Source organism: Mauremys mutica, chromosome 18, assembly GCF_020497125.1.
Source record: "Mauremys mutica isolate MM-2020 ecotype Southern chromosome 18, ASM2049712v1, whole genome shotgun sequence".
NCBI lineage: Eukaryota > Metazoa > Chordata > Testudines > Geoemydidae > Mauremys > Mauremys mutica.
The window spans coordinates 13,489,178-13,502,839 of NC_059089.1; the positions used below are offsets into that span (position 1 = coordinate 13,489,178).

At 49.7% G+C, this 13,662-nt stretch overlaps 1 protein-coding gene across 9 annotated transcripts in view; it reads right to left on the minus strand.

The window, feature by feature from the left end:
• The window catches only part of ASTN2 (astrotactin 2), a 614,387-nt gene that overhangs the window by 233,005 nt on the left and 367,720 nt on the right, over nt 1-13,662 (minus strand). The window contains exon 1 of one of the 9 annotated variants that reach the window (XM_044992627.1): nt 10,313-10,410. The exons of the other annotated variants lie outside the window; for them this stretch is intronic. The gene's annotated coding sequence lies outside the window, so the exon portion shown is untranslated. Of the gene's footprint in view, nt 1-10,312; nt 10,411-13,662 lie in introns of those variants that run through there. 9 annotated transcript variants of the gene reach the window in all.

Sequence of the window (13,662 nt, forward strand, 5' to 3'; positions counted from 1 at the left end):
TGACTCCTAGCAGCGATCTTCACCATCCCTCCATGTGCTGAAGACCCTGTCCTATGCACATGCACAGGATCCTAGCGCACTGAGCCAGTTAGTTCAGCCTCTGCAATCCCCATCCCTTTCTCCAAACGCCACAACCTTGTTACCCTGGGTTCCACCTGCTGTCACCATCCTCTGTGACGGCGGGAGCTGGGTCAGCAAACAAAGCTGGGCAGAGACAGCTCCCTGGCAGAAGTGCCGGGCATGCAGATGAAAAGCAGCGAGGCCTGGACACCCTACATGCAGCTGAATAAAAGACGACGAGTGCTGAAAGAAACCCAGCTGACAGCTCCTACCACATGCATATGAAAGGCTCCGAGGGGAAAAGTGCAGTCAGGTTCACGTCCGTTACTGACAAGACCACCCCAACATCTTCGTTCACGACTGTGAATAAGCAATCCTCTTGAGACGAGGCCAGACTCCCTTCTCCCCTGGCTAGGGCACCCCTGGGGGCTTCACCCGAGTCCCCACTAGACAAGAACACAAACAAGCCCAGCTGGCACCCTCAACCTCTGTAGAGAAGCCAAAGGACTGAATGGGCCATGTCTATACTACAGGCTTCTGTGTGAAAAGGACTGATCCCTGACTGAGAGATGTGCTGACAGATGCCTCTTGTGTAAATGCAGTATACCAGCAACACTGCTTTTGCCTGGATAACTTGTTTTGCTCGGGGGCGGGAGGGGGGCTTTACTACACTCGTACAAACCACAGCTTTGCCAATACAACTGTGTCCACACTGGGTGATGCTTTGCCAGTGGAGTATATGCAGTATTCCTAATACCGCTAAAAGCACTGCTGGTGTCCGCCCCAGTGGTTCTGCGCTCTCCTACAGTACACAAGTTCAGTCTCCAGAATCGTCACTCCTCCATCTCTCACCAGCACTGCACCAAAACCATTAAATCAAGAACACCCCGAGCCATCCAGTCATCCCAGCGCGTGCAAGGGAGGACTGATCGCAGCAGTGCAGGCAGACTGGCTTTCCAACAAGGCAGCCAGATCCCCACTTCCTTTTTATTATATTCTGCTTCCCCTCCCCCCCACCCCAATTATGCAGCTATTTATTTATTCTGCTAAACTCTCTCTCCTACGGGCAAAATCTTGCAGTAGGTTATGGATCTTTCTTCCTCCGGAGCGTCTGCTGGGAACGCACTGAAACAAAGTGCGGTGTAAAAACAGATTTGAGAAGCTATGGTTCCCACAGCAACGCCTTGTGCATATGTAGCATGTGATGTTAATGTATACGGCGCTAGATTTATACCTTAATTATGGAGTCATGATTGCTGGAGGAATTCCACGCTAACCTCTATGTTTTCAGCCCTCTGTACAACTTTTGCAAAGAAATAGACCCTACTCTTTGGAGCTAACATTTCCCCATGCTTTGCTTTGGCTCCAAGGCAATTTCTCATTGAATGTTTCAAGGAAATCAGGCAAAATGTTTTTGAGTAATAGGACTGACATGGAAAATGGACAGCTTTCTGTTTAGCCAAAAAAAAAAGAGTTGCAACCTTTATTTTACTCACCAGTAACTCAGGCATAACTTGCTTTTCAAAGTTCACGCCTGTCAGACACTCAATCCTCCATTAGGGCAAGTGTGTGTGACAGGGAGAGAGAGGCTTGGTGCAGAAATAAGGGTGATTATTAATGGTCAGACTGGTTAACCTTTTCTAGCTGCGTCGGAGCTCAGAGCGGAGGATACGATAACGTGCACCAAGGTAGCTCTCTCTCAGTGAGTCAGATGACGACTCCCTTACCTACGCTGATTGAGTCCTATTGGTTTTGGTGAACTGTTTGTGTCACTCTCTGCTCACCGTTACATGTCTATCTGCACTGCAAAGGAAGATGTGCTTGTAGCAGGGGTAGCCAGACTGCTTTAATCCAGGTAGCACAGGGTAACAACAGTACTGTACACCTGGCAAGCTGCCCAAGTACAAATCCACTGGGGGCCCTGGGTACGTACTCAGGTTGCTAGCCCATGCTGAAGCTTGTGCCGCCACGTCTACATTATCCGCATTAGCTAGATTAAAGCTAGCCTGGGGATGGCACCATGCTACCATCACCTCTTCACCTGCAGTGCAGACAGCATAACAGTGCTGTGATCTGACCCAATAATAGGAATGGAGAGTGCCACTCACTCCTCCCAGCATAGGCACCAAATCAGAATCTATGAGTGCTACTGTGGAAAGGCTCCCACACCTGCCACCAGGCATGCCGAGCCTCTAGCAACCTTCTCTCCGAGCGAGAGCAGCCCATCTTTCAGAACGAGATGGGTCTCCTCCAGCAACGTTGATGTGCCATCCGCAGAGCATGGACTTTGTCACCTGGAGCGAGCCCGGCTCAACTCTTGGCTTACATGGCAGCCATAAAAAGGGGTCCTGAGGAGCTTCAACGATGGGCCAGTTAGAGCGATCACTCAGGGCTGTGCTCTGCCCTTATTTTACTTGGCCACGCAGGGCAGTATGAGGGAACAAGGCTCACCCACCCGCTCCCCTGCTCAGCCAAGTAAGACCTCTCTGGATCTTGCGTCCAACTCTGGTGCGGCACAGTCTTGGCTCGGGAGTTTGGTTTCAGGTCTGGAGCCTCTGCACTTCTGCTATTCCCACCCCTGCACTTAGGGGCAAGGTGCCCACCCCTCCATTCCCCAGGCAGAGGAACTGGGAAGGAAATAAGCCACAAAGCTTTCAGGTCTGCAGTCAATTACTCCCTTTGCCACCAGGAGCAAACAGGGCAGTAATTGCTTTGTGGCTGGGTCCGGGGATGAGACACCTCTCGGTCTGACCTATCATGCTTGCCAAACACAATTGATCTATGCTGCATAGTGTCCCTGGGAAAGAGGCGACATCTCCGTTCTACAGGAGGGGAGACCGAGTCTCGGTGTACACTGCCTTTCCTTAGCAGAGCAGGTTAGTGCCAGCACTGGGATTCAACTCGAGCGTCCTGATTCCCAGCCCCATGCTCTGGCTGTCGTATCCAAGGGGCAGACTGTGGATGCTTCAAAGCAGCTGATGTGGCTAGTTGGGCTTGTTTTCAAAGGTCTGAAGTTGTTTAGTACTTGAATCTGGTATTCAACAGCTCCTGCCTCATTATGTTAACAACAGCAAAGGGGAGTGACCTTGTCAGCTCTCATAAGCTAAGCAGGTTTCAGCCTAGTGAATATTTGGATGGGAGACAGCCATGAACAGGAGCAAAGTCTGCGGAGCAGCACGCATGCCATTTGCCCGCTAGACTGTCGCTGCTCTGAAAGGGACCGGGGTATGTTTATTTCAATGCTTAATGTGAGATTCAAGTGGATTAAACCAATTATATTCCTCCTCCAAGCTTTTATTTTGGTGGTCAAAGGGTTTGGTCTCCAGGATGTGTGGGCACTATTTGCAATTGTTCAAAACAATTTTTCTCCAGCAACTTTATTATTGGTTGCTAATTATTATGATTTGTATTGCAACAGCACCTAGCAACTCCCAGCAATTTCAGTGGAACCAGGATTTCACCGGGATTCTGGCTGCCATTTTCAGAGGAGCCTATGGGAGTTTGGTGGCCAGCTTGCACTGAATTCTGATGAGGCTTGAGCACCTTTCAAAATGTCAGCCTCTGTATTTTTAACCCTGTGTCAGTGTGGGAACAGCAAGAGCTATCATGCTGGACACCTGTCACCTGACATCTTTCTGCATGGTTCTCCCCATCGACTGAGGGTCAGCAGCTATTTGAGGGAAATAGGGAACCCTGGGCCCTGATGAGGTTCAACAAGGACAAATGCAGAGTCCTGCACTTAGGACGGAAGAATCCCATGCACTGCTACAGACTAGTGACCAAGTGGCTAGGAAGCAGTTCTGCAGAGAAGGACCTGGGGGTTACAGTGGATGAGAAGCTGGATATGAGTCAACAGTGTGCTCTTGTTGCCAAGAAGGCTAACGGCATATTGGGCTGTATAAGTAGGAGCATTGCCAGCAGATCAAGGGACGTGATCATTCGCCTCTATTCAGCACTGGTGAGGCCTCATCTGGAGTACCGTGTTCAGTTTTGGGGCCCCCACTACAAGAAGGATGTGGAAAAATTGGAAAGAGTCCAGCGGAGGGCAACAAAAATGATTAGGGGGTTGGAGCACATGATTTATGAGGAGAGGCTGAGGGATCTGGGCTTATTTAGTCTGCAGAAGAGAAGAATGAGGGGGGATTTGATAGCTGCTTTCAACTACCTGAAAGGGGGTTCCAAAGAGGATGGATCTAGACTGTTCTCAGTGGTGGCAGATGACAGAACAAGGAGTAATGGTCTAAAGTTGCAGTGGCGGAGGTTTAGGTTGGATATTAGGAAAAACATTTTCACTAGGAGGGTGGTGAAGCACTGGAATGGGTTATCTAGGGAGGTGGTGGAATCTCCTTCCTTAGAGGTTTTTAAGCCCCGGCTTGACAAAGTTGGGAATTGGTCCTGCTTTGAGCAGGGAGTTGGACTAGATACCTCCTGAGGTCCCTTCCAACCCTGATATTCTATGATTCTATGGCTGTGACGCCGGGCAGGTGAGGGTGCTCATTTTTAAACATGTGTCTTTAAAATATAAATGGCAGTTCTCCACTCCGTGCGCACGTAGATTCCCTTAGCAACTCGGGATCTTAAGCATTTTTTCCCCTAAGCTTTGTCGTTTACCTTTAAGGCTCAAATGAAGCATAAGAGTTTGGACGGCATTAAGAAGGGGCTCTGGAAGCCAGCCAATATCAGTGCTAATGTTGGGCTACACATCACAGCTCTCTTGCTCTCTTCTCCACTCTCTGCTCTCCTCCCGCCCAGGGCAACTCGGGCTGCTCTTGACTGCCACCATGGTATTACAAACGCTAATGAGGTTTGGAAAATGAAAAACCCACTGCAGTGTGGGAGAAACTAATAGAAAAGGTTTTGTCTTATCGCTCTTAGTCATTAGAAAGAGAGGAAAAACAGCCACGGGCAGTGGCAGATCTGTAATATCACCACACATTTCATATGCTGGCATGCTGACAAAGTCATTTCAACACAGCTAATGGGCCGACTTTTCCTCAGACCAGTGTCCTCCTTATGTCAGCTAGGGCTGCTGCAGTGTGAGCTTCATGGCAGCAGTGCCTGTTAGGGCATCTTATGCCAGCTGGGCATACAGCAGCGCAAGCTTCCTCACGGCAGTGCCATGTCCTGTCTGTTTAGCTGTCGGCCTGTCTCCTAATAATCAGAATCAATGTAAACCACTTGCCCCCTGCAGTGCTCACTTCTACTTCTAGTTTGGGACCCAATGCCCGTTGCTGTGGGGTGTTTCCATTGGAAGGCCAAGCCCCTACATGTATCTGAAGGCAGAAGGAGCCAAGAATGGAGAATCTCTCTGAGTGCCTCCTGCATCTTGGTGTCAGCACAGAAAGCAGCACCTGCGAACTAGTGCTTGGAAAACCAGTGGTTAGGCAGCATGTCTACCCAGCTCTGTCAAGCAGCCAGACCATATGGTTAATTAGCTAAAATTTGTGACTGCTTCTGCGATGTTGCATTGCTGCGTGTGAAGTTAATTATCGAAGCCATGAAAAGCTGCACTCGCTGAGCCGATGTGGAGAGGCCGCACCTGCAGCACTGGGTGAAGTTAACAACTCTGCTCTCCAGCTAAGCGAGAGCTAAAGACCCCGGTTTTAGTTTCATGTGGGTGGATACACATCGCCTCTGCCTTGGCTTTCACTGAGGGCAGCTCCTCTCTGCACTGCTTGCCATCTGCAAGGGATCTGTCCATTTGCATCAGTGGGCCAGGCTTCTTAATGACAAGCGACAATGCCAGTTATGCCTCCAGGTGTTCACTTGTTGCCTTCAGGTAATCAGGCATCTGGTATCCTGTGCAATCCCCCTGAAAGCAGAGGTGGGGGCAGGGAGACGCCGTGGCCTGCTACTCTGTGCCATGCACCTCATCAAACAAGCTGCACTCCCAGCCGTCAGCATGGGAAATAAAGTGACAAATATGCACTGAGCTTTCCTTCTCCAGGGATGCTGTTAAAGAGCCTGCAGGCTGATGGGAGACTCCGGCACCTGCTCCAGACCTCAGACAGTCTACAATTGTTGCTGGGCAAAGATGGCAGTCAGAACAGAATGTGGATATGAAATCAACAAGAAGAGAGGGGAACCCTGGATCAGTGCCAGCAGTCCAGACCTGTATTTCTGAGCACTGGGCTGTGTCACATTAGGCATTAACCTCCTAGTGCAGAGACGGGAGGTGTCTGAGGCACATCAAGGTTATACAATCTGCGGATGACGTCAAGCTGGGAGGGGTTGCTAGCACTTTGGAGGGCAGGATTAGAATTCATAAGCGTCTTAAGTTAGAGAATTGGTCTGAAATCAATAAGATGAAATTCAGTAAAGACAAGTGCAAAGTACTATAGTTAGGAAGAAAAAAAGCAAATGTACAACTACAAAATGGGGAATGACTGGCTAGGCAGCAGTACTGCTGAAAAGGAGCTGGGCGTTACAGTGGATCCCAAATTCAGTACATGTCAACAATGTGATGCAGTTGCGACAAAGGCTAATCTCATCCTGGGGAGTATTACGAGGAGTGTCACGCGTAACACACAGGAAGTTATTGTCCCCCTCTACTCAGCACCGGTGAGGCCTGAGCTGGGGTCCTGTGTCCAGTTCTGAGCACCACACTTTACGGAGGATGTGGGTAAACTGGAGCGACTCCAGGGGAGAGCAATACAAGTGATAAACAGTTTAGAAAACCTGACCTATGAGGAAAGGTTACAAAAACCTGGGCATGTTTAGTTTTGAGAAATGAAAACTGGGGGTGGGGGTGGGGGCTGAAAAGAGTCTTCCATATGTTCAGGACTGTTATAAAGAGGACAGTTATCAGTCATTCTCCATGTCCGCTGAAGGTAGGACAAGAAGTAATCAGCTTAATCTGAAGCCAGGGAGATTTAGGGTAGATATTAGGGGAAAAAAGCTTCCAACTATAAAGAGAAATAAGCACTGGAATGCACTACAAAGGGAGGTTGTGGAATCCCCATCCTTGGAGGTTTTTAAGAACGGGTTAGACAGGGATGGTCTAGGTTTAATTGGTTCTGCCTCAGAGCAAGTGGCTGGACCAGATGACCTCTCCCTTCCAGCCCTATATTTCTACAGTTCTACATACACCCCCCCCCCCCGGGGCTTGGCTGTGACAATAAGAAAGGGAGGACAATCAGCATGTTCTCTGTGACTGCTACATGTTAGCCCTTGGTGGAGGGCCAGCCCAATGAACTCATGAAGAATGCCACAGCGCTTGGCTTGCCATCTCCACTGTACAAGGGTTATTCTTTGGCCTCTGAAATGAGAGTTTGGGATGGGAAAGGGCTTTCTATTCATCCATTCAATCTATTCAACCAAGACCCACACAGTCTGGAAGGGTCCAGTGACAACGTCGTAGGGCTCAGAAACCTCTGCTCCAGTATTGACCTGCACTCACACTGCCTGAAGCAATGATTCTCCGAAGCCACACAATGCCACACTAGGTTAAGCCCTTGGATGGCGGCTCTCTGAGGACTGGCTTGGTGCTCGTAAGAAGTAGCATTAATGATCTAGTGGGTGCGTGTCTTCTCTCAGAATTATTATTGAACCAATGTTCGTGGTGCTGGCAGGGGCACCGTTCTGTAGGAAATGGTTTCTTTTGTTTGACAAACAAAACTGTCGGCTTGTGGTCACTGATGGGTACACAACATGTTTTGCAGGGATACAGGGTGTTAACTCCAGTACCCTGACCCAGTTCCATTTTTGGTGATCAAATCTTGCCTCTCCCCCTCCCCCATTCCCCCTGTATTTTCAGTTGAATATGGGATTCTTCTTCACTTCTTGTCCTAAAGTGCTGTGTAACATCGCTGTGCCCTGTTGAACAATCTGCTGCACCCAACCCCAGAGGCAGCTGAATTCCAGTACGTGGGCGAAGCAATCCCTCTGGATAAGTCTGGGTATCACTTTAAGGCTATAAAGTACGTGGGGATCCCTTGGGACAAAAAGTGCTATATAAATCGATGCCATTATTATTATAGCACCGATTTCTGCCACATCTCTTCATAACATAAATGAACAATGCAATAATCCCAGGTATAAAGAGAATCATAAAAATTCGAGATGGGAAAGACCTAACAGGTCAGCCAGAATCTGGAATTGTCCTGCCCGGATAATGAAAGGGGGTGGTGGTAAAAGAGGAGCCCACACTAGACAGCAGCGCTGTGCACACAAGTAAGAGCTGTGCTGCGGGGAAGGGACAAGGGAAATCGCCAAGTGTTTGAGAACGCAGCAAGGTGAACAAAAGCAAAATCCACAAGCCACTGGCCTGCAACCCTCTATTCATCTAGGAGTCTGCTTCAGCATTTATAGTGGTTCCCTACTGCCTCAGGGTGTGAATCCTGCCTCTACAGCGGTAAAACATGAACTTCCATTGCTTCGGCTAAAGGAGTAACTCCATTAGCTGGGAGCTGGAGTCAGCTCGTATCTTCTGACGTGGGCTGACGACTAGAGGGAGACAGAGACCGGTGTGGTGCTGGGTGGATTATACACTCATCAGCCCAGTGCCTAGACCCAAGGCCCTTCTCTGGTTTCACTTGCCCACCTCTATCTGCTTCATTCCCACTCATCTCCTGACAGCACATGGACACTACTAGGCTACTCAAGACTCTGGGCAGGGGATAAATTGTGTCCTCAACACTGCCAGTTAGGATACAGAAGCCCTCTTGTTTCAAGCAGTGCATCATCCCGCACCGCTCTAGGAACGCTGACTGGCTGGGGAGAGGAACTGCCTCACAGAGACGTGCTGGCCTTTCCCACAAAGTCAGGTGCAAAAATCCAAGAACAAGCATGCAGAGAGACAGTTCTGCTGGGAAAGTAACACAACGCTACTCAGGGGAGCAGCCCCATGTCATTCAAGGGGTGGCCGTCCCCTGACCAGCTCAGCGTTGTAAGAATCCCCCCATCCCATACAACCTGTGTCTCCTGTCTCACGAGCACTCCCTGAACTCATGCGCTGAGTGTGGAGGCATACGCCCACCTTTGCGTTGCACTGACTCTAGAGAAGACTGAGAATTCAGCTCCACCAGATGGACCATGACCTCAGCTGTGCCCTCTCCACCCCAGCTGCTCAGTTTCCACAGAGGAGGCAATTCCAGTCGAGGCTCCTATTCTGACCACACTCCATCCCCTTCCCTGTTCTCAGCCCACACGCAGATGAGGTCATTCATCCTCCGCACCTGCTCTGGGCCCGGCTTCCAAGTGCCTCGCCACTCGGAGGGGATAATTCTGCTCCCCCTTACCCCGCTATCGGATCAGTTTTCAGGCTGCACAGAGCGGGTAATTCCACTCTGGGCCCTTGCTGTATCCTCCCCACGTCTTTACACACACACACACACACACACACTCACTCCCCTCCCCCACAGAATGGACAATCTGCTCCTGTTCTGAACCTCACCCACCCCCGACACTCAGTCCCCGCAAATGGAGCAAGTCCATCTCATGTATCCGCTCCGACTCCCGCCCCCTTTCCCCAGCAAAGAGGGAGGAGTCCATCCAGTCCAACTCCCCGATGCTCAGCCCATGAACCCAGTCCGGGTAATTCCATCCTGAGCCCCACCTCCCCTCCCCTCTTGATGCTCGGCCTGCGTTGAGTGAGGACTGTTCCCTGCCTCCCCTCCTGGCCACCCATCGCATGGGGCGAGGAAGGATGCCGCTCTCCCCTCCTTTCTGTGGGGGTTCCCCCTTCCTTGGCGGATTGGTGTTCTGCCCAATTAGTGCCGCCGGGTGACAGGCTCTGTTTGTGCTGGGTGATTATCTGTGGAAATGCAAATCCGAGCTTCCTTCGCCGCAGCAGCTAACGAGATAATGAATATTTTCATCAGCTGCAGAGAATACAAACATCTGCACAGACATGCTATCAGGGGTGGGGACGGAGGAGTGGCAGAGGGGAAGCCGCTTCTCAGTGGCTTAGGGGGGAAAGGCATGTGCTTCTCTGCTTTACGGAAGGGAAATTCTCCTAAGCACAAGCCTGATCCAAAGTCCACTGAAGTCAATGCATGTCTTTCCATTGGCCACAAAGGACTGGGAATCAGCACATCTGAGCAGCAGTCCCATTGCACCTCTCTATTGCTCTGAGAAGGGTACCCCATGACTGAGGGCACAACTGCTCCTCAGGACAGGAAATCCCAGGACTGGCTCCAGATTTCGCTGTCTGGTGGTGAGTGTCACTGAGTCACCAGTCAGGAAAAGCTCAAAGTTCACTTTCTTCCCTGTGCATGTGGCAGCTGGGGCCAGGGCTAGGGTCACAACTAACCTGGTATTTCTGTCTATCCGGCTGCTTATTATGGCCCCTGTCACCTGAGTATCTGAGCCCCTGGTTTCATCATCACGGACCCAACACGCACGGACTGGAACGTTCATGGATCTTGGAATGCCATTGCAACACAGGCGATATTTGCTGAGGTCGCGCTGTTCTGTGAGCAGCATGGAATGTCGTAATCCTTGCCTCTGGTCCCTGGGTGCTCTGACAGTACAGAGGGGCGCTGCACCAGGGTGACGTTTTGACGCAGCACCGTCACATCATGATTGCAATGACCCAGCACGGTGACATAAATGTGACAGGATCACATCAGACAAGTTTGTCCAGTGGTTCTCTTGGGGTCAGGATAAAACCATTTGTCACTGAAGGCAGCTCTGTGTTTCTTATTCTCCTCGTCCATGGGACCTAGGCTTGGCATGGAGGAGGACAATTCAAGATGCAAAGCACGAGCGGGGCTGGGAAGTCAGCAGGGTCCTGAGCTGGACGTGAAACCATAGCCTCAGATTTCTCCGTTGCTCTTGTATTGTATTGTATTCACGGTTCTCAAGCTGCTGACGGGGTTCTCTACACAGACACTCCTTGAGTGTCTTAAAGGCCTTGTCACAGTTTGTCATCCACCGTATTGACCTGGGGTGGCACTCTTTTATGAGGCTTGTTCAGGGTGCTGCAATGGTGGAGAATCCCAGGACAAAATGTTGATAGTACCCGGCTAATCACAGGCATCGTCACACTTGTTTTTGTTCAGTGAAGGGACAGGGCAGCTCATGGAAGTGTGGATTTTGTCCACCAAGAGTCACAGCTGGCCATCTCCTATTGGGTTCCCTAGGTACGTAACTCTATGGGTCCTAATCTTGCATTTTGCCAGATTGGTTGCCAAGCCTGCATCCGTGAGGGATTGAAGTACTGCCGTTACCTGTTTCAGGTGGTCTCTGCAATTCTGGCTCTAGGTGACAATGGTGTCCAGATAGGCAGCATCATGTTGTCCGTGGAGTTACAAGATTTCATCCATCAACCTCTGGAAGGTGGCAGCTGCACTGCAGAGTCCAAATGCCGCGGTATGGAACTGGTACAATCCATAGGGGGTGTAGAAAGCTGACTTGTCCCTGGATTCGGGTGTGAGGGGGGACCTATCAGTACTCTTTGGTAAGGTCAATTGTAAATATATAATTGGTTGCTCCTAATCATTCTAGTGACCCATCTACTCTTAGCATGGGGCAGACCTCAAATTTGGATATTGCATTGACTTTGCAGAAGTCTATATGGCAGCCTAGTGGCCTATCTGACGTAGGGACCCAGGTGAGGGAGCTTCTCCATTCATTGTAGGACAACTCTACCACTTCTACATCTAACATTGCTTGAAGCACCTGATGGGTTACAACCCCACATTTTCCGGGGGAGGGCTTTCCTTCACTTTTTGTCCTGCTGCTGTTTCAATACAATGAGAGATTAAGTGGTTTGTCTTCCATACAAGAGCTCAAAGGGTGAAAAGCTCATGGATGACTGAGGGACATCCTGGATGGTCAATAAAAGGGGTGGGTGTAGTTGGTCCCAATATTTGGGATCTGCGATCACAAACTTCCTCAACATTTAACGTTTTATGAAAACAGTTTAGTAGGCCAGCTGTTTGCTGATGGTAGACTGATGGTCACAGTATCTTTACTTTCAATAGGTTGCACAGTTCCTTCATCAACCAGGATGTGAAATTTGAGCCTTGGTCTTTCAGGATTCCTTTAGGAAGTCCCATCCAAGAAAATGGTTTCCCTAGCTCAGTTGCTATGGTGGCTGCATTAGTCAATCAGAGTGGAACGGCTTTGGAGTATCTCATGCCATAATCCAGGATGATAAAGATGTGCCAGAAGTCGTCAACACTCTAATCCAGGGGTCCCATCAAGTCTATTCCTATCATTTCATATGGTACATCCACAAGAGGAAGTGGAAGGAGAGGTGCCTTGGGGATGCCCTGTGGCCTGCCAACTGACATTCTGGGCAGGATCCATAATAGTCACTGACCCCCCTGGGTCTCAGTTCGTGGCCTAACGTCCAAACTGCTATTTTTAGTGTGCTAGTTCAAGCAGAGCTAGTGCGAGTCTCTCTACCTGGGCTGGGAGGCTCACTTCCAGCTGCAGTGTAGACGTACCTGAGACAGATTACCTAGGTCTCTTCGTTGCTCCTTGTGGGAACTGGCACATTTCATGGAATCTGCATCAATATTCACTCCCTGCTGTCAAGTCATTTTCCAGAATCTAAGCTTCCATTAGAAAAATTTAGTTGCCAATCTGCATGGTTGCAAAGAAAGCTTTAAAAACATGACCAGAGGGTAACCCAGCATGGGCCGTCCTCGCCTCAGAATAAAGGCGGTTTGATTTTTCCTGTGTTTGCCAATAGATTTCAATTAACACTTTTTAAAACACCCAATTAGCACCACCATGGGGGGGGGGGGGAGGAGGGGGAACATGACAGGCCCGCCAAGTTTAACCAGGACTAGCTAACTGTTTTTTTTAAGGTGTTAAACCCTGACTACACTAGGTGCTAAGTGGTGTTTAAAAACATGTTAATTAAAATGTCAGACATGATTTTTTTAAGCACTTCTTTTTTCTAGAGCCACTGGTGGTGTCTTCTGGATTACAGGAGACTAGATTTAATAAAAAAAAAAAAGTCTAGTGTAGACACATCTTTGTGTCTGGAGACAGCCTGAAATAATAGCTCTGAGAGGTGTGATCTGTTCCCATTCTTCTCCACTGGGTGTTAATTTTGAAAAACTGAGAGGCAGCACATGATAAAATGAGTGTAATATTAAATTGAACAATAGGGGGTGCTGTGCTGACTGCATTTTTCATTTTCCTATTTAATGCCACAAAGCCTCCAATACTTCACCTGCTCAAAGCAGACGTGTATGTTCAGCTCGCTGCAAGCTCCATATTGCCTCGTCTCTAGCCCGCTGCGGCAACTGACTCTGCAAAAGGCTTGAGGGAGGCCTGGAGAATCACGTCCCCTTGAAACTGCAGTGACGCCCCTGGTGCATGAGGGTTTGTATGGAGGATGAAGGTGAAGAGGCTCTGGAGCGCATTTCCCTTCCCTTCCCACTGAAGGCTGAGGAGAGGAGGGAATCTGGCAGTGCCGGGGGACATGGAGGGAAGGGACCTTGTTCAGCTCTGGACGATGCTTAGCCTAGATTGGAATATGAAGGGGAGTGGGTGAGCGGAGGGCCTTCTTGGCTATAGTGGTGTAACAAGGTGGCCCTAATTAAAAGCCAGCCTAAAAGTGAAGCATCCCAGACAGCAGAGCAAAGGCAAGCAGAGTTTGTCGGAGTGAGGCCTAAAGTGCATCCTGGCTCTTTCCTTCTG